This window comes from Bacillus rossius, chromosome 6, assembly GCF_032445375.1.
Source record: "Bacillus rossius redtenbacheri isolate Brsri chromosome 6, Brsri_v3, whole genome shotgun sequence".
NCBI classification, from domain to species: Eukaryota; Metazoa; Arthropoda; class Insecta; order Phasmatodea; family Bacillidae; genus Bacillus; species Bacillus rossius.
Window position 1 is genome coordinate 24,796,213 of NC_086334.1, and position 23,999 is coordinate 24,820,211.

Below are 23,999 nucleotides of genomic sequence, written 5' to 3' on the forward strand. Positions count from 1 at the left end.
AAAACAGGGATGTTCAAATGGTAACAAAAGGAAATTTTCGTACGAATTGGGCTATGGTCATATATTTTTGGCGTACCTATGCATAACGGAGTCATAAGCATAATGTGATTTCCATCCCTGTGCAATAGGCTTATTTTTCACATACCCTTGCACAACGAATAAAGCCACTTTTTGCCACAAAAAAAAATCAAGCTAAATTTTAGCTTCATATGTGTATTTACAGTGTTTCAAGCCAAATTATTGCAACCTCAAATTAATATTGACTTCTAAATGAACCAAAAAAATCATACCTTATGTTTGTTTAGTATTTGCGTTAAAATAATATTATATTTATTTAATTTGTACGTACTATAATAATATTTTTATTCTTTGCCGTTAAGAAAGTGGGGTTACAGAGCACCCCAAGCAAACAAAGGTGGGCTGCTATTAATTCCACCCCCTCGTACAGCTCTTGGATCGAAGAAAGGATCACTTCATCCCCCGCAGCAAATTAAGACATTCAGTACTTCGACACCAAAAGCACTTGTAAGCGCGTAATACGCGTGAAGATAACGCATGAGAAGTTGTGAATGATTAATTATAAAAACATCTCCATCGTATTGTCCTGCGCATGCTTTGACCCGCGCTGTCAGTTAATGTTTTTGTTATTCCCATCGGAAATATCGCAGCCATGACAGTGAATCTCCGATTTGACGTGGCGTAAAAAAAATAAGGGGGGGGGGGGGGGGATGTAACTGCTGACGTCGTTAGAATGATGAATTTCAATAACTTTTTTTTTTCATTGGCAACAAAAATCAATCAAATAAAGTGGAAATAAATCCACGAAACTGTAAAAATATTATTGCACGGTACGTACAGCAACAAAGAAAATGTAAAAAAAAAATAGTGATATTAGAATATTGACTAACGAAAGTGAACATCCCTTAAATCAAAGTTTTTCTCCTTAAAATCTGGATAATCCACATGGATTAAGGATGGCAGTGAATTATTCCATTGAGTTTGAGGAACAATTAGATATATTTTACGTTAACACATATATACGCATAAAATCTTTCCTTATTTATACTAGTAACAGGTATTTTATAACTAATAAGATAGATTAAAAATATGTATATTTCTTCCAACGAATGAAGTAATGAAACAATAAGTTCAAAATGCATATTACTTCAGTTTGAATATTATCTGCGCTACATTTGACTATATGTACGAAAAACGAAATTGTCCACAGTGCAAGATTTATCTGGCTACCTCAAAACTATTTGAAAAATTGATTTTAAAAATCAAGAAAGAATTGGGACATAAAATTTTAATTAGTGCATACTATTTGAACTTATAAGCTTTAATTCCTTGCGATGTTATGTTTTTATTTGTTTTTGAATATTTTGTAAAATGTGATTACAAGTGATAAAAATCAATTAAAATAAAAAAGATACCTACACAGAGGCACATTGATAATCACATCGGTTGAAACCTGTTCCGAGTTAGCCTTCTTCTCCAAACACAGACGCCGACTACGCACACAAAAATTGGCCGTGTCTTTAAAAAAATGGAGGGAGGGAGAGAGAGAGAGAGAGAAAGAGAGAGAGAGAAAAAACGAAAAACTGAACCAGCTGGTTCCAGAGGGTTATTTGCTTAATATATGTCATTTAATGGTTTTTAATTCACCGATGTCTCACAGATGGCCGCGTAGGCTAGCTTTGTGTTCAAGCTGAGTTGGTTTTACGTGTGTTGTTTGGGGGGGGGGGGGGGGGGGGTGACACGGATTTGCATTGCGTGTGCTAAAGTGCGTCAATTTGTAGAGCAATAGGACGCGGCGAGCTAGCCATGTTATAATAACAAATACGTGTAGCGTGATTTGAACCCGTGACCAGGGGGGGAAAAAAATGTTTGGAAACTGAAGAATAGGCGTTGTGCTGCGTGGCCGTCTGGTTGTTGCGTGTGTTCGTAGAGCAGCCCCGTCCCCCCTCTTCAGCCCCTAACCTTTTTCACAAAACTCATCAAAGCAGACCGCAGCAACATCTGGGACGCGTTCACATTTCCATGCCATACCGCCTTCGAACAGGATGCTCACATTCTTTGAATGGTTCAGGAAATTGCTCGTTCCCGGAATAATACGTACCTGGGCTTCTATTTTATGGGCGTTGTTGGTAATCTGTAAGAAACGTAACTCTTTCTCAGAAGTCTTCAGACAAATTTAGGAGTATAACTTTAAATTATAGAAATTACAGTGCCAACACACATTAAAAAAGAATCTCCAAAATTTTATTGTTATGCATCATTTCCACCTCACCACCGAATTTTTGGGCTATCCAATTTTGCACAAAGAAAAGTAACTGGGGATGATCTTCGGAAAAATTAAATAGCGCCTAGAAAAGATACGGTGGAACAGTGATAGGCATTTTATCATCATCTAAAGCTGAAATCAGGAAATAAATACGTGAAATAACTCTATCTGTACAATAGTTCTAAGTGGATGAATGATTCAACAGCAGAAATTCGCTCCTATCCAGTGACTGGGACTGTGTAACTCACATTCAGTTAATGTCAATGTTAGATCTAGAAGTCGCCCTGAGATATATAAATATAAAGAAAGGGATTTATCACTTTCAGTTATCACTTTCACCCAAACTTTGCTTCATCTTGACGTGACTCGTGTGTTAGGTGCATGGTTTATTAAAACTAATAATATAGTTTTCACCGAACAGCTGCTTCAAGAATTCTGCGTAAGGTAGAAAGTTAAACAAAACAATAATTCATTTATTTTTATCCGTTGGGCTTAATGGTCTCATCACCATTGACTTCAGCGGAGTCTGGTGAAGGGGGTCAATGCTATTTTAACGGAGCTTAGCCGGAATGAATGGGTTGGGAAAACTGAAATAGCCCGGGAAAACCCAATAGCTCACGGCAACGTCAGCCGCGTTTTACACCTGTGGTAACCACTGCCGGGATTTGAACTCGGAACACCTTGGTGGGAAGTTAATAATCTGGTCTGATATTTCTTTTATCTGATTTTTTTTTGTTTCATTTTAGTGAGACGTTTGGCCAGTTGGGTGAATTTCCACCGCCAGTTCGGCAGTTTATTTCGCCAGTTCGACTGACTTGGACAAGTCTGTGAGCAGATTATTCCGACCTACGGCCGGCATTCTCACATTCCCCTCCCACATATGCGCCCTATTAGTAGGGACACCTGTATTTCGCGAATACATTTCGTGTCAAGGTATGTCACAAAACACTGTAGCTTTTTCTTAGAGCTAATGGCGAATCGTGTGCGTGCAGCAGTACGGCATCCACATTCCCATTGGCCCCGTCCAAGTGCGGGAAAACACCTCTCGCCGACCACAGCCAATAACTACAAGAAAAAAAAAACTACTGTGTTTTGCGATGTACCTGGACACGAAATGTATTCGCGAAATACAGGTGTCCCTACATTAGGGTAGGGTCGGAAGCAGAGGCGCAACAACAGGGGGGGGGGGGAAGGCTATTTTGCCCCCCTCTCTGAATCCTTGAAGTGGGGGCAAACGGGGGCAAATAAAGTGCTGTGTAATCAATTTTTAGATAATAAAACTGCTTAAATAGCACCATTTTCCACCTTGAAATACAAATTTTCCCGCTTCAGTAGGGGGGGGGGGGATCGATGATTCTTTATAAAAAAGGTATATTGCCCCCCCCCCCCCTCCCTTCGGAAATTTAGTTGTTGCGCCCCTGGTCTGAAGTCGACAGGACTTTGCGCCCGCGCCTCACGCGGGAGAGGTGCTTCGAGCTGCGCTACGGCGGCCTGGCACTCGGCCAGCGCGGCGGCTCTGTCGACGTGACGTCACAGGTGTGACAATCACCTACCCCCCTCCCTCACTGCGGTGAGAGACGGCATGTGCGTATTGGCGTGGACCCAGGTGAGTCAGGGCACAACACACAGACGCGGATAGCATCTTTGTTTCTATGCTGTTTGGAGATAACCTAGATTTAAAAATGTTTTGTATTTTCTCACAACGAATAAAGTAATGCGAGGGGCACATCAATTACTTTAATTTGAATATCCTCATCTGAGTTCCACATTTGACGTAAGTGCTTCCTCTTTGCATTGGGAACATCTGGACTGAAAACGGAAATCGTCCGCAGGGCAATATTTATCTGGTGAACTAGATAAATTGTAGTATTATGTTTAAAAAAAAAGTCAAGGAAGAGAATTTGTTGTGTTGTCCAGAATATCCTGAAAAAAAGACTTGTAATAATGCTAAACCCCAGCTTTGGACGTGATTTTCGACAAGGAATTTTATTAAAATACTGACCATTTGGTTAAAATTCATTAGAAAGTTAACACTGTAACGTTTCCCTTTTTATTTGTGAACTTCTGTTTGCGCCATCCGCCACAGATGTCAGCACCTTTGGTTGTTACACATTTACGTTCCTTAAGTTCCGTCGCATTCACGAAATTACTCCCACCAAATGCCGTATGCCGAGAGCTAAGACGTTCCACTTTATAAAAAAAAACGTTCTGAACCAAAAAAACTTAATAATGACCTGAAATGTATTTTTGATCTGAATAACATTTTTTTTGTCGTGACGTCTAATAAATCGATGAACGCCGGCTGCACGCACGAAAAAGTGTCCCGTTACGCACCTTGTCCCGTTTCGCTGTGTCCCGTTACGCTCATTGTACGCTTGCGCCGCATCTATCTCTCTTCCACTCGATTGGAACAACCATCGATTTGACTTTTTCGAGGCACATCAAACTTGAAACACTCCCATTCGTTTCCTACTTTTCTTATCATCGTCCTATCCGTAACAGAATAACACAGATTGGAAGACGTTAAATAGCAAACATGTATAAAAGTTATAGTTAAAATAATCTCTTCGTTAAAGTAATAATCATATTTGAATTAATGAGTGCAAATAAAAGTAAATTTATCAATTAAATTGTAGATTTCATTTCACTCCTTCTTTGTATCCTTTCAGAATAGTGATAATCCAATAAAAATGATTCAATTTTAATTCATAAAAGTATGCAATCATTTCATCAATGTTTTGTTATGACGTTGTCACGTTGAACTATCCTCCGTAAAACGACTTTACCGACAACCAATTTTTTTTTTTAAATTGTATTGAGACGTCTCGCCCCGCGACTGTCTGACGTGATGGTAGCGAATAGCCGCGAGGTGTCGACGGCCGCCGCGCGAGTGGTCTGGCAGGGTGCCCGGGGCCCGCGCCCACCCCTCCTCCTCCCCCCCGGGGGGGTCACGGGGAGGGGGAGGGGTCAGCGGCCCCGCGGCACGCGACCGCAGGCGCACGTGGCACGGCGGCGGGCACTCGTCCCGCGGCGCACGTGACGCACCTCCGCAACACGAGGCGGTCGTGTTTCCTCGGTGTGCTCCCGTACCGTCATCATCATCATGGGTGGCGACATGTGGACAACCTCCGAGACTGCGCGCGGTGGGTGCGGGAACAATACATTCAACCCCTCCTGTTCATTCCTGACAAAAAAATTAATACGTAACCAGGGGGTAACGAACACTTTTTTAAAATACCGTTTGAAAATAATTAAAAGTACGGAGGCTTAGTGGGAATTATTCCCTTGCCTTTTTTTTTTGTTGGCTATTTTTTTCTTCTTTCAAATTTCAAGCTACAACTAGCAGAAAAGCTTCCATGCTGCATATCATAACTCGACACATTTCATCTTTGGGCATTCGTTGATTACGACATTCAGTAAACATGAAGAAGTAAATCACTGGCTTTTTTTTTCGAACACCTCCCGAAAAGAACCCGTTAGTCTAGAGGGTCTGCCATTTTTTTTTTATTGCCCGAACAGTTTGCAACGGCCCTGACAGAATCGCCGGTGCGGTCTTTCGTGAAAGAACGAGACGCTCCAATTCTTTCAACGCGTATTTGTGGTGTTTGAAGGGGTTTGTGGCGACAGTTTTGTAGTAGAAATGTGACGAAGATCTGTTGCTTAGCAAGTCTTCTGCGGCTTTCAACTTTTTTGTTTATCTATTACTACAAAAAAAAATTGGTTGTCTGTAAAGTCGGTTTACGGACGATAGTTTAACGTGACAACGTCATTGATGAAATGATTGCATAATTTTATGAATAAAATTGAATCATTTGTATTGAATTATCACTATTTTGTATGTATAAAAAGAATGAGCGAAATGAAATCTACAATTTAATTGATACATTTACTTTTATTTGCATTCATTAATTCAAATATGTTTTTTACTTTAACGAAGAGTTTATTTTAACTAACTTTTATACATGTTTGCTGTTTAACTTCTTCCAATCTGTGTTATTCTGTTAAGGATAGGACGACGATAGGAAAAATAGGAAACGAATGGGAGTGTTTCAAGTTTAATGTGCCTCGAAAAAATCAAATCGATGGTTGTTCCAATCGAGTGGAAGAGAGATAGATGCGGCGCAAGCGTACAATGAGCGTATAGGGACACAGCGTAACGGGACTCAGCGTAACGGGACAATATGCATAACGGGGCACAGCGTAACGGGGCAATGTGCGTAACGGGACACTTTTTCGTGCGTGCGCCGGCGTTCATCGATTTATTAGACGTTGTCACGTCAAAAAAGTATAAAAAATGTGAGCGAGTCCTTCAGTACTCGCCAGTGATATGAAACATCTGACCTTAGCAATGAGTAGCATGTGTTTACATGTTAGAAATAAACTTATAATATGAAACTCGGACACGTTATTTAAAGTAGGATTATTTAAAATAATGCCGAGATGGATAAATATACACCATTTAAGATTCCAATTACATTTCTGGACGCGAATAACACGTAGTTTCCGCACCCGCCGCTAGAATTCTCTGCTGTGGCAGCTACGTCGACTATCGAATCTTTCGTTTTACAGAGCGAAATTTTAAACTATATAACGAAACGTCTCCGATAAATCTAAAAAGGCTTGAAAAAAAAAACTAAAAACCAGATTTCGACCTGATTTTGGACAATGAATTTATTTAAATACGGCTCAGCTTGTTAAAATTCATTAAAAGCTAATACTATAAAGTTTACCTTTGGCTTTGTGAACTTTGGTTCGCGCCATCCACCATAGATATTAGTAACATGGTAGCACATTTCCATTCCATGCGACTTCCGTTCCATTCTCGAAAATACCCCTATCAAATGCCGTAAACCGAGATCTAAGATGCTTACCCATGAAATAATTGTGAAAAAATTGTAAACACAAATAATTGACTGCCGTTTTTGTAGTTTATGTTGGAAAACCAGGTTGTGTTAGCGTCGATAGAATTAAGTCATCATTTCATTAGTTTATCACTGAATTCTGCCTTGAAATTAAAAGGATCCTTGGTTTAAGGTTACATCGTTAAAGGACATAGGCATCCTTATTATTCGGAAACAGACACTCTGACAGTTGTGGTTGGCCAGCCAGACTGAAACCGTTTGTAAAAATCGGGCTTTAAAATGCATAAATTACTAGGGATATATTAATGTCCGATCATAACAGACATTCGAATAAACCATCCAGAATTTAATTTATAGCGAATTGACCTTCCAAGATAATGTTTAGCTCCAAACATTGTTGGTAAAATTGTCCTCAAAAATTTGGCCATGCTTGGTGGCTATGAAATTATATCGTGCACATGATTAGCATAATTTTGGATCCCCTCTCGATATCACTGCTTAAAAAAAAAAAAAAATTGGGAAAAAATTTCCTATGTAAGGTAATGTTCACGAATCTTGTTCAGGGAACCTGTTTTTCTTTACGTAAGAGGAAAAAAATTACTGGACTGGACGATAACGTTCCTGTACGTGACCAACAAATATAACGTACGCGTTAAGGTGAATTTAAAATTACCCTTTTTGGCGTGACAACGTCTAATAAATCGATGAACGCCGGCTGCACGCACGAAAAAGTGTCCCGTAACGCACATTGTCTCACTACGAATGTCCCACTACGGATGTGTCCTGTTATGCTCATTGTACCTACGCATGCGTGGCATCTCTCTTCCACTCGATTGGAACAACCATCGATTTGACTTTTTAATCATATTTTCGTCGTTTGAATTAAGTATTAATATTATGTAATTTAACGATCGTCCACCGATTTTCAGCACAATCGGTACGGTTATTAATTTCCCGCATACCACTATAAGAAATAAACATGGCGGACTACATACGTTTTTAAAACTTCTACAGCACAAAACAAAATTTTTATAATTATATATAACATCTGAAACAATTGTTTCCAATAAGGCCTCGTGGCCGTGCGGTCATCATCGCTGATATTTGAATTAATGAGTGCAAATAAAAGTAAATTAATAAATTAAATGGTAGATTTCATTTCACTCCTTCTTTGTATCCATACAAAATAGTGATAATTCAATAAAAATGATTCAATTTTATTCATAAAAGTATGCAGAGGTAGATTTTATCATACAAAAGATAGAAAAATTTTTAAAAAAAATTCTTCCTCAAAGAATATAATATGTTTAATGCCTAAATGGTTTGATTGCAAAAACCTATTACGGCTCAGTCTCAGGCCGAATATGATACTTCATTTTCTTCTGGATCAATCATTTCATCAATGTTTTGTTATGACGTTGTCACGTTAAACTATCGTCCGTAAACCGACTTTACAGACAACCAATTTTGTTTTTTATTAAACTAAATTTCCCTTCATTGGTTACACGTAGTACAGATTTCTGTAAGTGTAAATGGTTAGCATGCCAGTACACGTTGGTAGAGAAATATGTTAAGAGGAATTAATATTGGGATCGTCATGCGGCAGCCTGCGGTGGGTGAGACAGTGTGTCCGTCTCGGCAGCTCGGAGCTCGCCGCTAGAGGCAGGCGGCACCTGGTCCCTGGCCTTCCTTACCGCGAAGACTTGCAGTTTGGACGTGTGGGGCAGTGATAGTTGTACCGGGAAGCCCTGCTGTAGCACAACGATAGTCATCCAACGAGAGCAGCGGAGTGCAGCAGTGACGGCGGGTGTGCCCCGACGAAACCAACCATCGTATACCGAAAACATTGTTGGATCCTGCGCGACTGGAACTCGGATCACTCCGGTGAATTGCGAGTCCTCTGTGCCGCCGTCGCCCGAACTAAACTAATTCAAAATTCATTTTATTTTAATTTACTTAACTTTTAGATGCCAGTGGGTTTCACTCCTGTTACTGGCCAGCATCGCGAATAGCGGAGAAAGGGGGACGTTAAAAATCAAAGAACTGCCTCGAGGAGGAAGTTTTTGGGAAAACCAACTTTCCCCCCCCCCCCCCCCACACACACAGTGCAAACTCATCGGAATCGAATCCACGACGTCCTGAATTTAAAAAAAAAAGCGGAAACGTTACAAAAATACAAAATACAAATTATAGATAACACTGCGGCATGACTCGTCGTTAGATTGGCTGTGCGTTGATTTTTCTCGAAATTTTCTAGCAAGGAAATAATACAGCTATCCTTGTATCCGTTGCCTTTCCATAATTTTAGCTTTGGCGCACTGATAGATGCATGATAGTGTTTAAGGAGTTTCTCGTCCAACTGCAATTGCTAAGCGTGACAACAACTCAAGAGGTTTGTCGCGGGCCAAGTTATGGTCGTCATTAGCGTTGCAATGATATTCCGTCAAGGGGGTAGTGTTTCTCAGCTTTTTTTTTTTTTTTTTGCGAGGCGAAACGCGGGACGATTAATCCGCGTTAGAATCACTCGGCCATATCCGCCGGCCCCTCCTTCGTCGGGAATATTTACTCGCGTGATTAATACCGAGGCGCGAATCGCGGCGGCGACCGGCGCTGCCGTCGCGCGCGTTATGCGAGGCATTATTTCGCATCCCCCTCACTCCCCGCCGCCCATCTGTCGTGGCGAATATCTCACCATCTCCATCATGGACATGGTAAAGGAGGGAGGGAGGTGGGCGGAGCTATAACTCACGACACGTGTCGAGGGGAAGGGGGATGGTGGTGGTGCCGGAAGAGAGGGCAGGGCAGAAGGGAAGAAGATGGGAAGGAGGTAAAGGAATAAGGGGGGAGGAAAGATCGCTGGCAGTCTCGGCCGCTATGAACCCCGGCGACTGATAGCATTAATCCTCTCATTGGTACACTGCAACCCACGGAATGGAATAATACCGCACCATGAAATGTATATTGCCCGTTGGCGAATGCGCGACGCACTCTCGCAAGTTTGCCATTACTCACAATCTACTCGTGCTGATGGGGTTACGGGAAACCTAGTTAAGGGTTCCGCCTAGTCAGGGGTGGGTGCATCCGTGTTTTTTTTGTGGCGGGATGATAAGCGCGACGCTCGCTGGTGCTTCTAGCGCGGTATCGCCTCTAAGCGCAAAGCTCTGAACTTGCGCGCAGTCTTCTCGTCGTGCATGGGACAACTATGAAATGTGTACGGTAACCATAAAATTATATGGCTGAGAAATGATGTATAAGTTGAATTGCAAGGCCTTTGGGGGCTTTCAAAAATCTGTACCGGGCGTTTCATGTCAAAAAATTAGTGAATGGGTCAAATAGCAATTTTATCGAATCATAATCCTAATCCCAAGAGAGAACTTCGAAGGTACCCCTCGAAACGAATACAGGTTTTAAAAATAAAAAAATTAAATTATGTAAAATAGATTAAAAATAATAACTATGGTGTTGAATGATTCTACCCTGTGAATGGTTGTTTCACAAACTAAGTTTACAGAATCAATACAATTCATATGGTAATTTTATTTATATAATTATATGTTAAAAGTACAAATTCTTGGGGAAAGGTAACACGATAAGTATAAAGACAAAAACTACCTAGTTAACTTCAGAGGTTATCAGGGTTGAATTTTTTAATTTACTTTATTTACTCTAATATTTTTCTTCGAATCTTACATCCAATATCGAATCCTTGTAATAATAAAGATTTGATTGCCAGGTAGTATACTTAAGACCATTCGAAACACATTCAACTGAAAGAAAGAATACGTGGGAAAATTGACAGTGAATTCGTATTTGAAATTCGATAAAACAATTTAAAAGTTTTTTTTTAAATTTAGTCTTAAGTCTCATTGAAAATAAAATCACGAGAAATGTATACAAACAACAACACAGTTCAAGTAACTTGAGCCATGAATGGTCAGTGTTTAAGAACAGCGCAAGCTTTTGCCTGAAATTATTCCGGCAAACAACGGGAAAACGAAAATTCAAAACTGGGTCCTATTTTATTCAAGGCCAATGATTTACCATTGTTTTTAATCGTTCGGCAGCAATAATTGTCATATTAATTTTTTACTGTGTAAGAAGAAAAAGTATTAATCAAACATGCAGTTTGATCACGATAGCTACGGAATAATTTAAAACATATATTATGTATTGCATGAACCCACAAAAAAATCGTTGCCGACCCATGTTATTTAATTATAAAGTTGGGACTCATTAAGGTGTTATGTTAAATACAGTATGTACATAAAAGAATGTTCCAGTTATAAAGCGTTGTACCCGTTATTGAGTTTTGGTTCAAAGGTCACATTAAAGAGTAACTCACACAGTTTTAGTTAAGCGCATGCACGAGAACGGCTTTGTTGTTTTCTCGCTTGCAGTGCCACCTACGCAAAATGGAAACTAGTTTAGGGCGAAACTGTAAATTTTATCTGGCCACGAAATGGAGACCCTCCCCATTGGAATCTCTTTTTGCGAGAGTGGTCGAACGTTGAATTCGTTGTATTAGTCATAATGGTGAGAAGACAGAGCTATTTTTCGCTGGCCTCCACGTTCACCTGACATAACGCCATACGATTTTTTTTCGTTTGGGGCTTTTTAAATGATCGTATTTACGTTCCGCCGCTACCTAATGATTTGCCAGAGTTGAGACAGAGAATTGAAGAGGCTATTACGACCTTTACTCAAGACGTGTTAACCAGAGTGTGGAAATATTTGGACTTAAAGGTGTCGTATAATGGTGCACATATTGAACATTTGTAAAATAAATCTAGGTTAGTTTACCTTTAATTTTATGCTTGTTTTTTTTTTTTTTTTTGTAAATAGTCTAAACTAAGCAGTTATAACATACCATTGAAACTGGGATATTTTTTTGGACATGTACAATCAAGCCAGTATAAATGCAGCGCCTACTGTAGCGGCAACATGCATGATAAACCTGGTATGCGGGTAGTGTTTTGGTAGTGTATGGGGGCAACGACAGTAGGTAAATCAGAATTAATTCATATAAAGCACTCAGACAAATAAACTATTTTTGAGAAGTAATTAATAACCTCCATAAAATATATTTGTATAAGTTCTAAGAATTTATTTTAATACATTCGTACAGTTTAACAACTTCATAATTGATTAAAATTCTGTAAGACAAAAAAATTGTGAACACGGCAATGAGATTCATGGAGGTCGATCTGCTACGTTTAAATACAGCTTAAAAAATGTATCTAGCTTGCAGACAGCATCCAGGCCTGTGAAAATTATTGAATGTATTCCCGGCTACGTACACGACTAGTAAACATAACCAAATATATTAGTGGGTTGATAATATATTTCAGGCCGTTATCCCAAGACACAAAAATAAGTGTTTAGTGTTGTATATGTTACACCTGTACCCTAACCGTATTCCTAGAGCATGATAGGACACGGCCAGTCCCTTATTTTTAGACAATGCATTTTGGTGACCTATTCGTTTATATAAACAAGTGGGAATCCATATACTATCAATCGCATAATATGACGTTTCGGAGGAGCTATGTAGTACTTTGTAAGTTCATCAATCGGCTAAACGAATGGCCGCTATCTCATCCAGTCTCGTGATGTCGCTTCGCTTACTCGCTGTCCGTTATTTATATATATACATACATATATATAACGAAAATAAGTCAAAACACGAATCTCTCAGGAGAATTTCAGCACTGCTTGCAATGAAACAGAACAAATTGCTCTCTTTGGCTTGGCTAAGAATGTGGTAAATATTTTAAACTAAGTGTGCATAGCTATCACTAAGGCTGTTGGAACAGGAATATCGTGTTCATTGCTTACGGCAGTGTTTGAAGATGTGGCTTTTAAATAGTTGAAGAATTAAGTGCGCATGTATGTAATAATTTGCCTGACTTTACAATACGAGGATTGTAATATTTTAACGAAATACTAACTATATAATACTTATCAATTACACAGAATTGGAGCAAAGCGTTTTCAAAGGAAATCAATAACCCTATCGCCAGCTTTTACGAAATAATTTAATCCACGTACCATAGACGTTCGTGCGGTAATGTTAGTAACATTCGATGCAATGGCATTTTCGGAAACAAATTGAACATTACCTTTGATCTGGCGGTGGCTATCGCGCAGCGCCGAACGAAATCAAAGGAAATGCGCGAAAGAGGAAAAAAAATGCCGGGAAAGGGTGTGGGAGGAATAACGGGGGTGGGGGAGGTCAAAGGGATCACATTTCCAAAAGGGACGGAGTGCCGTATGTTGGCAGCTGCGGTGCATGAATTCGGTGTAAATAACGGAGGCTGAATTTCGCAAAACGAAAACTGACCGTGATTTCGGAAGTATTATACCGGATGTCCATAAAATAATGTTCTGGTTTCACTTTTATATTATAACAGTTTAATTTAGACTATTTACAACAAATCATACATCAAATTGAAGGTTAACTAACCAATTCTTTTTACAAATGTTTAATATGTGCAACTTCAGTTATACGGTAAACATCCAACCTAAAGTCCAATTCTTCCCACACTTTGGTTAACACGTCCGGAGCAATGGAAGCAATAGCCTCTTCAATTCTGTGTCTCAAACCTAGCAAATCATTATGTAGCGGCGGAACGATAACACGATCATTTATAAAGCCCCAAAGGGAAAAAAAATCGCATGGCGTTATGTCAGGTGGGCGTGGAGGCCAGCGAAAAAAAAAAACCTTCTGTAGTCTCGACGATTATATGACCTATCCAACAACTACGACGTTCAACCACTCTTGTACAAAGAGATTCCAATCGGGAGGGGCTCCATCCTGTTGCCAAATAAAGTTTACAGGTTCATCCTCTACTATTTGGGGAAAGAGCCATTCTTCCGCGCTGCAAGCGAGAAAACAACAAGGCATATTCGCGCATTTGCTTATCTAAAATTGTTTGAGTTACTCTTTAATTGTGACCTTGAACCAACACTCTACAGTGCTTACAGTTGATACTATTATTTTTTATACCTGGGACATTCTTTTATGGACATACTGTACATCACACCCTCAAACTTGCTTAGATTCGCTACTAAAATGATATTGAATAACTTTATTGTTAGCCGTGATCCACGTTACACATTTTTTCATGCCTAACTAATACTTCCTTTATAGTTTTTTTTATAAAATAAAATGAATGCAAGCTTATTTCGTTAAAATAAACAACTCGTATTAAAAAGTCAGGCAAATTATTACATACACTCGCACTTAATTATTCAGTTTATACATCTATTTAAAAGTTGCATCTTCAAACATTGTCGTGGACAATAAACACATATTCCTATTCCGAGAGCCATAGGCATAGCTATAAACACGTAGTTTAATTTTTACCATTTTCTTAGCCCAATCGAAGAGCACTAGTGGTTCTGTTTTATTGCAAGCAGTGGTTTGGATTTCCCTGAGAGAATCATGTTATGACTGATGTCTGCAGAAATTTCTATACCCGTTTTCAAGTCTTTGACTCATTTCATTACGTTAAAAATGTTTAGTGAAAGAGTTCAATCATTTTTCTGGTAAGATGACAATGATTATCCTTTGTTGAAATTTACCTTATGGTAGAATACAAGACCACAGTGGACTATTTTTTAAAATTTAACCTCAAATAGCTGTTCAGTGTTTACATTTCTTGGTAAAACAAAAATGATCGTCAGAGATCTTCTTGGAGGAAACCTACTATTCACAAATCCCGAGTCAATTGCCTGAATAATCCACGTTCGTGTATCTTCAGATATCTTTTTCTTTTCTTATAAAAGTAGAAGTTACGGGTGTTAAATAAACATGCTCTCGCAAAAATTTGTTCTTTATCTCTTTTCCGGGAGGGTTGGTTGGGTTTAGACGGGTGATCGTAACTAAAATGAAAGATTAGTTGGATTAGATCTGTGCCATTTAAGATCGTGAAAATGTATGAATTCTCGCAAGATTCTCTTCTTTTTTTTTTCTTATTCCGACCGCGAAGTTGCACGAGCGAATGGTTAACTTTTGGTTAACTTTTGGGGTTTGTAAAACGTAGGATTCTCAACTTCCCGGTTTCTTTTTACTGCTCAAATTTTAATCTCGCACGCATAACAACATTTAACCACATCTAAAAATATATACTGAAAAAAAACTTGAGCGAATATTGTCACGCACTGGCCTCAAACGGCAGCGTCGTCAACACAGAGAATGCTGTCTGTTGTTTAGTGACGAAGTGTAATAAGTGAAAGGACGAAGAATGATAAACGACGTGATTTCATTTGTTTCCAGTCTTTACAGCGGACGTCTGGCGTCTATTGCACTGCGCCGCACTCATGTGAACCGCGCGCGTTGTTCAGCTCACACGCGTGTGGGGGCATACGCAAAGGGGGAGGTAAATGGGAGGACTTACCCCCTCCCCCTATAAATCCCACTAGAAAAAAAACTATCATCCCCACCAACGAAAGGAAATTATTTGGAAGCAAACAGCAGGCAAAGAGGTTCCGTCATCTCCCTTCTTTCCAAAATGAAATTCTGCGTACGCTTCTACCCGCGTGACCCCTGCTGCAACCAGTGGCAGTCGCAAGGGAGAAGGGAAATAGGGGAAATATACCCCCCCTTCCTTCCTGGCACGAACTTATGAAAAAAATCATGCGAGATATTGGTGAAGGAGTTTTTTTTTTTTTTTTTTAATGATGCAAGAATGAGCTGTAACAACTCCTGGAACTCTAAACCACGCAGGAAGTGTTGCAAGTTCAGAATGATAACGTAATTGTCCAAAAGACCGTTTTCTTGACGTACGTTTTCTCAACATACAAATTCGATTATTTATTTTTCAAATCCTCCCCTCAAAAACATTCATCCGCCACTGGCTGCGTCTACCACACTGGTGCGTTTTGCGCATCATCTTAACTACATGCGTATAAAATTTACACCATATGATGATATAGCATTCTTTAAGGGGCCCGCCTAGTCGGAGGTCTATCTGTGTCAGTGAGGCGGAATGGTAAGTGCGACGCTCGCCGGTGCTTCCAGCTTGGTTTTGCCTCTAAGCGCAGCGCTGTGGACTGGCGCAGGGAAGCTACGAGATTTCAGCGGTAACCATAACATTATATGGCGGAGAAATGAAAATAAAGGTGTGATGCGTGATCCTTGAGTGATTTCAAGGATCTGTAGCACGTTGTTTTATTCCTAAACATTATTCTGAAAACACGCGTGTTAACAATTTCCACTCTTCTAGAAACACAGTAACAAAATCCGGAAACAGAAACACAACTTTAACCTCAGCTTATTTATTTATTTTTTTTTTTCGTAAACAGTCCCCACTCTGATATTTCGAGCCGTTTTTCAAACCGCGCGGATTATTCTGAAGCTCTGCGCACCGCGTGTGTGCCCGGGTAGGCAAGGGGGTAGGGGCCTTGATCTAACTATGTTTGTTCCACTTCGTGTATGTCGTTGATCTGTGCCCAGTGGGGCCCATCCCCCCCTCCCCAAAATGATGATGGTGCATTCCTCCGACTCCTTTAAACCAACAATCATCGTCCTTACCCCGTTTTTTCCCCCTATTTTTCCGCGGCAAAGAAAAAAAATAGTTACTTACCAAGAACTTTGAATTTTGAATTGTCTAAACTGATCAGGGGTGGGGGAGGTGTTTCGTAACTCATTGGTCTATGAAGATAGTTTTTTTTAAACACTAGAAAACTCTTCGAAATATTGCATTTTCGTGGCAATTAATGTCATGTGATGAGACAAATTTATTATTTGAGTTTTTTTTATCCCTTATTTCCCCTTCCCCTCTCTCAGTATTATCCGAATGGCGCATATACTTCATCCCCTGTGTCGCGGCTGCACCGCGCAGACGTGACTCAACAGCGGCGGACAGCCTCCGCAGCCCCGCGCCGTCGCAGATCTGATTACCGCCCGACTCATGACGCCCGCAGTCCACCCCCTTTCCCCTAGGGACCGCGTGTTCCATCTCGAGGGAGGGGAGGGGGGGGGGGTGTTCGCCACCCCAGCTCGGTGGTGTGCTCCGTGTCAAATATTATGTCAATGTACATACATACACTCTACGCTTTAAAAAAAATATTGTACATTTACATAACGCAAAGTTAATAAAGAAACAAAAGGCTTTCGCGGCCATTATCTGGAGTCGCTCGGCGGCTTCTCGGTTGTAGGGCGACGTTTCGGTCGACGTTGCAATAGTCATCATCATCAGGGTATCAGTTAGCTGCTCACCTAGGGTAACTTTTTACCCGTGGTGATGGCGACTGCAGCGTCGACCGAAACGTCGGCGGTATCTTCTCCTTCGACGCGGCTACAACTCAGAAGTCAAGCAACTTCTACACATACAAAGGTTAAGAATTTTTTAATTTCCGTCGTGTTATTTTGAAGGAAGAAAAACTAGCGTAGTTGGTGTAATTTTAGCTACATTTTACAAATGTATCTAACAAAGAAAAAAAAAACATTTTGTGGTACGGGCTTTGGTAAAAATTCACGGAAGTTCAAAATTAACGTGTTAAATTACACAATTTGATGGATGGATTAAATTACACAAACGTCATTGTAAAAGTACAAAATAGCTCTTACAGTAAATTTGATTCAAGGTGTGCCTACTAACAAAACCAGACTCTGATTAATTTAACAATATATATGTGACAGCAGAGTATTAACTGATGTTAGTGTAATTTTACCCGGAACACCTTAGTACGATGCAAGTGATCTGACCACTCAATCACCGTGGTCCTAAGTATGTCTGTTAATGACCACATTGTCGATGAGACTGAATTCCAAAAAGGTCCCGGTACCGTTTTTTTCATCAAAAAATTAACTTGATTTTACAGTACATGAGCAGGTAGCGACTTTATAGAGTAGCCGGGAACCTTTTTGGGGGAGGGGGGTTTGCCCCGATCTCCTCCCTCAAAATTCTAAAAAATCTGTTAACATCTAGTACCCACTAACAAGAGGGAAGTATTTGAAAGCAAACAGCTGGCAAAGTGGTTATATATCCCCCCGAAATGAAATTATTCGTTCATTCCTGAGATTAAAGGCTTCTTCTAAGATTTTTTTTAGTTCTCTGTTACTTATTGTAAGAATAGCTGTAGTGCATCCTCTTTTAAAATACAATATGATTTAAAGTTTCTTTTTTATTGTTTATATATTTAAGATGACAGTAACACAAACAAATTTTTGGTGTGTAAATATCTTAGCTCTTGGTATACGGCAGGAGAAATTTAGTCGAAGTGATAGGAAGTCTATGCACGGAAATGTGTCACAAACATGACGGACCCACGTGTAGCAATATGAACCCGTATATAGTTATGTTTGTAAGCATTAGGAGACATGCCAAACGTATTCGTGTGCTAAATGAATCTTTTTGATAGTGAAACTACCATGGAAAATATTTAGTAGGTTAAAATGGTCTTATTAAAAAGTAATTACAAATTTTAAAAATACCTAAGAAATCTGGCATTACACTATTAGTAAAACACAGTCTTCTTCGTTAACTCAAATTATCTCGACAACGCAGTATACCTCAAGGGACATGGTTCAAATTTCGTCAGTGGGAAAATCTTTTTTTTTCCTTTTTAATAACATTATAATATAAAAATAACCTTGAATCAGTTAAAAAAAAGGTTAGGTTTGTTTGTAGGAAGTATTTACAGACTGATTTCAGTCCTTTAAGAAAAAAATGCAAACGTATACTTATTGTTATAATATACTTTTTAAAATGTTTTAGGTAAGTTTTTTTATGAATGTCATAACTTCTAAAGTGTACGGAAACTTTATAGTTATAACTGTTTAGTGAATTTTAACAATATGGACAATATTTAAATAAAAAAATATTGTCTAAATTCAGGTCCAAATCTGGGGTTTAATATTTTTGCAGTCTTTTATCGGAGCCACGCTGCATGATTGTGGTAAGCAACGTTTACGATTCAGGCAGCGAATTCTAGCGGCGGGTTCAGAAATTTAGTGTGTGCGCGCAATTTTGGTATGTACTTACTTGAAGAGCAAATATTTTATTGATCAAAATATGTATCACGCTCGGCCTTCATTTTAAAGAATTCTACTTTGAATTTCATGTCCGAGATGTTTCAGCTGCAAAATGAAAAAGAGAAGGTCCGAAGCTAGTCTCCAAACCACACATCCCCTCCCCCTTCCTCCTTGGATCAATCCCCAAGCGTACGCGCAGTCTGGGCTAAGCCTCCGAGAGAAAGAGAGGAAAAAAGGAGTGATGCGGGGGGGGGGGGGGGAAGCGGGGTACTATGACCTGCAATCCTTGATTTGCATGTGAATGGACGCGAGTTAGCTGAGCTACTGGGCCAGGGGTTGGTCGGGGGGGAAAGGGGGGATGAAAAGAGCACCCGATGCCGCCGTCCCGAGTGCAGCGCGCGGGGCCTAATTACGGCGAAGCCCCGAGCCGCCGAGCTCCGGCGATTACGCTGACAAACGAGTCTTGGGGGATATTGAGGGAGGGGGGGGGGAAGGGGTTCGTAATGGAGCCGATCCCCCCCCTCCCTTCCTCCCCACAGCGCGAGCTGTTAATGATGCGAGGGGGCTGCGAACCCAAGACCGCACGGCGTGCGTCGCGCGTCGGAGATTTAATGGCGGCCGACCTGCGGGGGTTGAATTGTGTAGGAGGGGAAGATGAGGAGGTGTGGGAGAGGCAGTTTCGTCCTCATGTTGCCGTGAGATATGGCGACCTGGAACCACCCGCCCGTCCGACGAGGGTAGAGCACGACTTGGGGGGAAATTCACTTCCGCATGAGACTCGGTGTATTAGTAACATACCTTTTTATGGTGTTCACGCCCTTTAAACAATAAAGCGCTCTGGCAAGCCAATTCCGAGAAAAAAAAAGCCTTCGAAAATTTAAGCACATTTTTTTTATGCTAGTTAGGTTTTTCTCAGGCCAACGGCACAGCGTCCTAGCTGTTAAGGGACCTGTCTGGTCAAATGTGTGTGTGTGTGTTTGTCAGTGAGGCGGGATGATAAGCGCGACGCTCGTTGGTGCTTCTCTAGAGCGTTATAGCCTCTAAGCACAAGGCTGTGGAATGGCGCGTAGTCTCTTTGTCGTCCATAGGACAACTGTGATAATTGAGCGGTGACCATAACATCATATGACATAGAAATGAAGTAAAAGTTGAGTTTGCAAGGCCTTTTGGGTGCTTTCAAGAATCTGTACCGGCGGTTTAATGCCTAAATATTACTCTGTAAACACGCCTTTTAGCCATTTCAACACTTCTAATAATACAGTTTAAAAACTCAACCCGAAAATAAAAGTACTTTTCGGCACTCAGCGAACTCTTAAATGCTTTTCGTAAGCAGACCCCACTCGGATATCTTGAGTAGTTTTGAAATAGCGTTGTTTTTCCTGAAGCTCTGCACACCATGTGTGTGCCCCGGGTATGCGGGGGACCTTAACGTATTTGCTTCTTGCTCTGACGCACGGGTTTAGATTCTCACTGAGACACGTTTTTTTATCATTTAAATTTGTTATCTACTTTTACAAATATTATTTATTAAAATTCAAATAGTTTTATTTTATTTGTTAAATTATTGTTATTTATTAGATATTGCTTGATATTTAAATTACTTAAATAATTCAGTAATACAGTAATATTGCATAATACATTAATACTTCATGTAAACAATAATCTTTTATTAATCGTGCAAGAGGTCCATATTATTATTTTTTTCACATATTTCCAGGTTATTTTTTGTAAAACAATATGTATGTGAATAAAATGTATTAATAAAAAATCAACTTTTTAAATTATGTTCACTATGTATACCTAACTATTATTATACCCGTTATTATTTTATATTTAAAGGATTGAATTATTGTTGTAATTAAAATACCAATAGTATTTAATAAATTAAAATTACATTATTCAAAGTTTTATAATAATATTTGTAAACAGAAGATTTACAAAACAATTAAATTAATAAAAAGAACCGTCAGCTATGATTGAAACCCCAGCGTCTGGGCGGCGAGTAAGCTGACACCTAGGCCGCGGTGCCTTTGGTAAGAGTGAAAGCTGTGCTTCAATTAATTTTCAAACGCTTTTTTTCTCGCTGGCCAGTGCGCTTTATTATTTTAAGGGCACCTTTTTTTAAGGTACCTATACTACTAATACGCCGAGTCTCATCACGAAGTGAAATTCCCATGTCACGCCTCCCCTTGTAATTAGTTCTCTCACTGCTGAAAGGGTAGCTGGGAGGGCGCATTCGTTTTCACTGCTGACTACTACTGACGAATTATGCCATGAACTTAAAAAAAAATGACTTTGTTTTGTTGTACTGACTTTCGTTTTAAGAAGTGTTCTTTGATCCTACTGTCAAATGTAGCCTAAGACTCAAATAAACGAAATCCTTGACCTGTTTTGCGTAACTGCAATTCGCCATGCTTCCCACTGCATTCAATTTACATGACTGAGCCCATTATATTCTAAAGCTCATTATATTCCATACTTTTGTTTCTCATCATTTCATAACACAGAACTTACCGCCCTCTAGCGCTTCACCATTTGAGTACCGAGCATATATTGTTTCGTGTTTTGCGCCTGCCTTGCTGCGCCCTATCAACCTCTAACTTATGTAAAACAAATTTTGAAACATTATTTATATGTATATCACGAAGAAAAACCCCTCCGTTTGGTCACTAATAAAAAAGAAAAAAAATATTTTATATAATTAAAACTACAACTGTACTTTACTTTTTAACATAATCGCCATGAATACGTAAGACACTTGTCATATCGTGTAACATGTTTTGGAATAATTTCTTTAAAAAAAATTCTGCCACCTAGGAATGAAACCATTCTGTAACAGCATCGTGAAGTCATCAAAGGGTAATGTTGATTTAGGATATCGGGTTGTTTTAACGATAATGCTGGACGCACCCATTAACGTTTGCAGCAATCCCGTTGGGATGTTTGGCACAGAATTCAGACGCCCGAATACAGTTTCTTGCGTCGCAACTCTTCGACTATGATAATGCACTCCGCAATGCTATTACGGGCGGCATTTAATTCTTCTTACTAATAATGCTGGTAATCTACTAAGGCTATTGGGGCTACGAAGGGTTTTATAATTTATTTATTATATAATTATAGCATATTCTTATATTGTAAATCATATAAATATGACCTAACGTAGCTGAAGCAGTCATTGGATTATAAACGCCATTTTAAAAGTTCAAAATATCATAAAATTATATATTAAAAATGTTTTTTCATACTTCAGTTAAATATTTAAGGTTTCTTCCTTATATTTATCTTCATATCTATGTTTCAACCACAAAATCCTTCACCTTAACAAACATCGTCGTTCTGTAACTAACTTTATATCAATTTCCATTGTTCCTCTTCGTATTTCATCTGTATCAGCCAAAGTTATTATTTATTATTACTATTATTTACCTTTCATTTTTCAAAGAATATCAGCTTAAATCGTCCATATAATATTCCTTTTGTCAAATGGCAACATGGGACAAATAAATAATAATAAAAAGAAGATACAAAATCCTATATGCCCAGAAAAAGAGAGTTAAGCCGATTATTAAACGTAAATATCTGTGACGGGCGGCAGTTTTTGAAGAAGGTATTCCAAAATTTGTTAAACGTTGAAAGTGCCTCGATGTGTGTCTCGATCATCTCGAAAAAGTAAAGTAGTAAATTTTCTGTAACTGCGAGTGCCTGCCGTTGATGCCCAAACGGTAATACCCTCGAATATTTTATCCGTGTGTTTCAACTGAGCGCGGATGGCTCGGGGCTTATGGAAAGGTGGATTATTGGGGGGGGGGGGGGGGAAATAGGGGGTCAGTTGCGGTCGCACGCCCCTGGCTACCGGCACACGTATCCTGCACGTGGCGCCTCTCTCCCACTCCCTACCCATCCCCTCCCCCCCTACCCCGGGCCCCTGACGACACGGATCACGTAAATCACGTTTCATTGGCACGTGTTGCAGTCCTGCCCCGGCTCTAATGAAATTCCGAGCCACTCGCCCGCCGCCCGAGGTCCGAATACTCGCCTGCGACCTCGATTTACTGCCGACGACGAATACACCCCCAACCCCCTCCTCACCCCACCCCCTCATAAACCCCCCCCCCCCCCCACCCACGACACCAGGATGACCACGAAGAACGCGCGGAGTTCTGTTTGAATAACAGAGCGCTAGTCGTTTTTATTATTATTATTTATTTAATGTAAAGGCCATAGTCCACTCATACCTTTATTGTCAGCATGAAACGTTATCTACAAAATCGTTTTCCAGATTAAAGCGCAGAAATATTCCTGCTCGATAGTATTATTATCCCTTTGAACGTCTTTACTCTTATTAACTTCCTTTTTTTAATTTTTGCTGTTGCATCCTTGAACATCAGTACTATCGATTAAGCTCATGTAGCATGAATGAATATTAATTTATTCCTAATGATTTTTTTTTTTTGCTTTGTATCATGTCGGTACTCCATGAGACTGTGATAGCTATTCATTGTTCTATAATGTTACGCTTAATTTTACCTAATTTAGCGATTAAGCGTGTAATTTCGTAAGTTATATTCCAATCTGATGTAAAATAAAAGTAATGATTAATGAATTACTCTTGCTCGTAAAACTCATGAAATCCAGTCAATATCTTATAAGCTACTTTGGTACACACCAAGAATTAATTACAATTTAATACAATGTGCCATTTCAGTTTTTCACTGTTTGTCATGGGAAAAATTCATAAATGCAAAATAAGAAATAAAAATGAAAACATAAACCCACAGAAAATAAGCCTAAAACATCTGATGTCAAAAAGATAAACACACCGATGAACCTAAACAGGTATTATGGACAACACAACGACGTCAGCACAGAC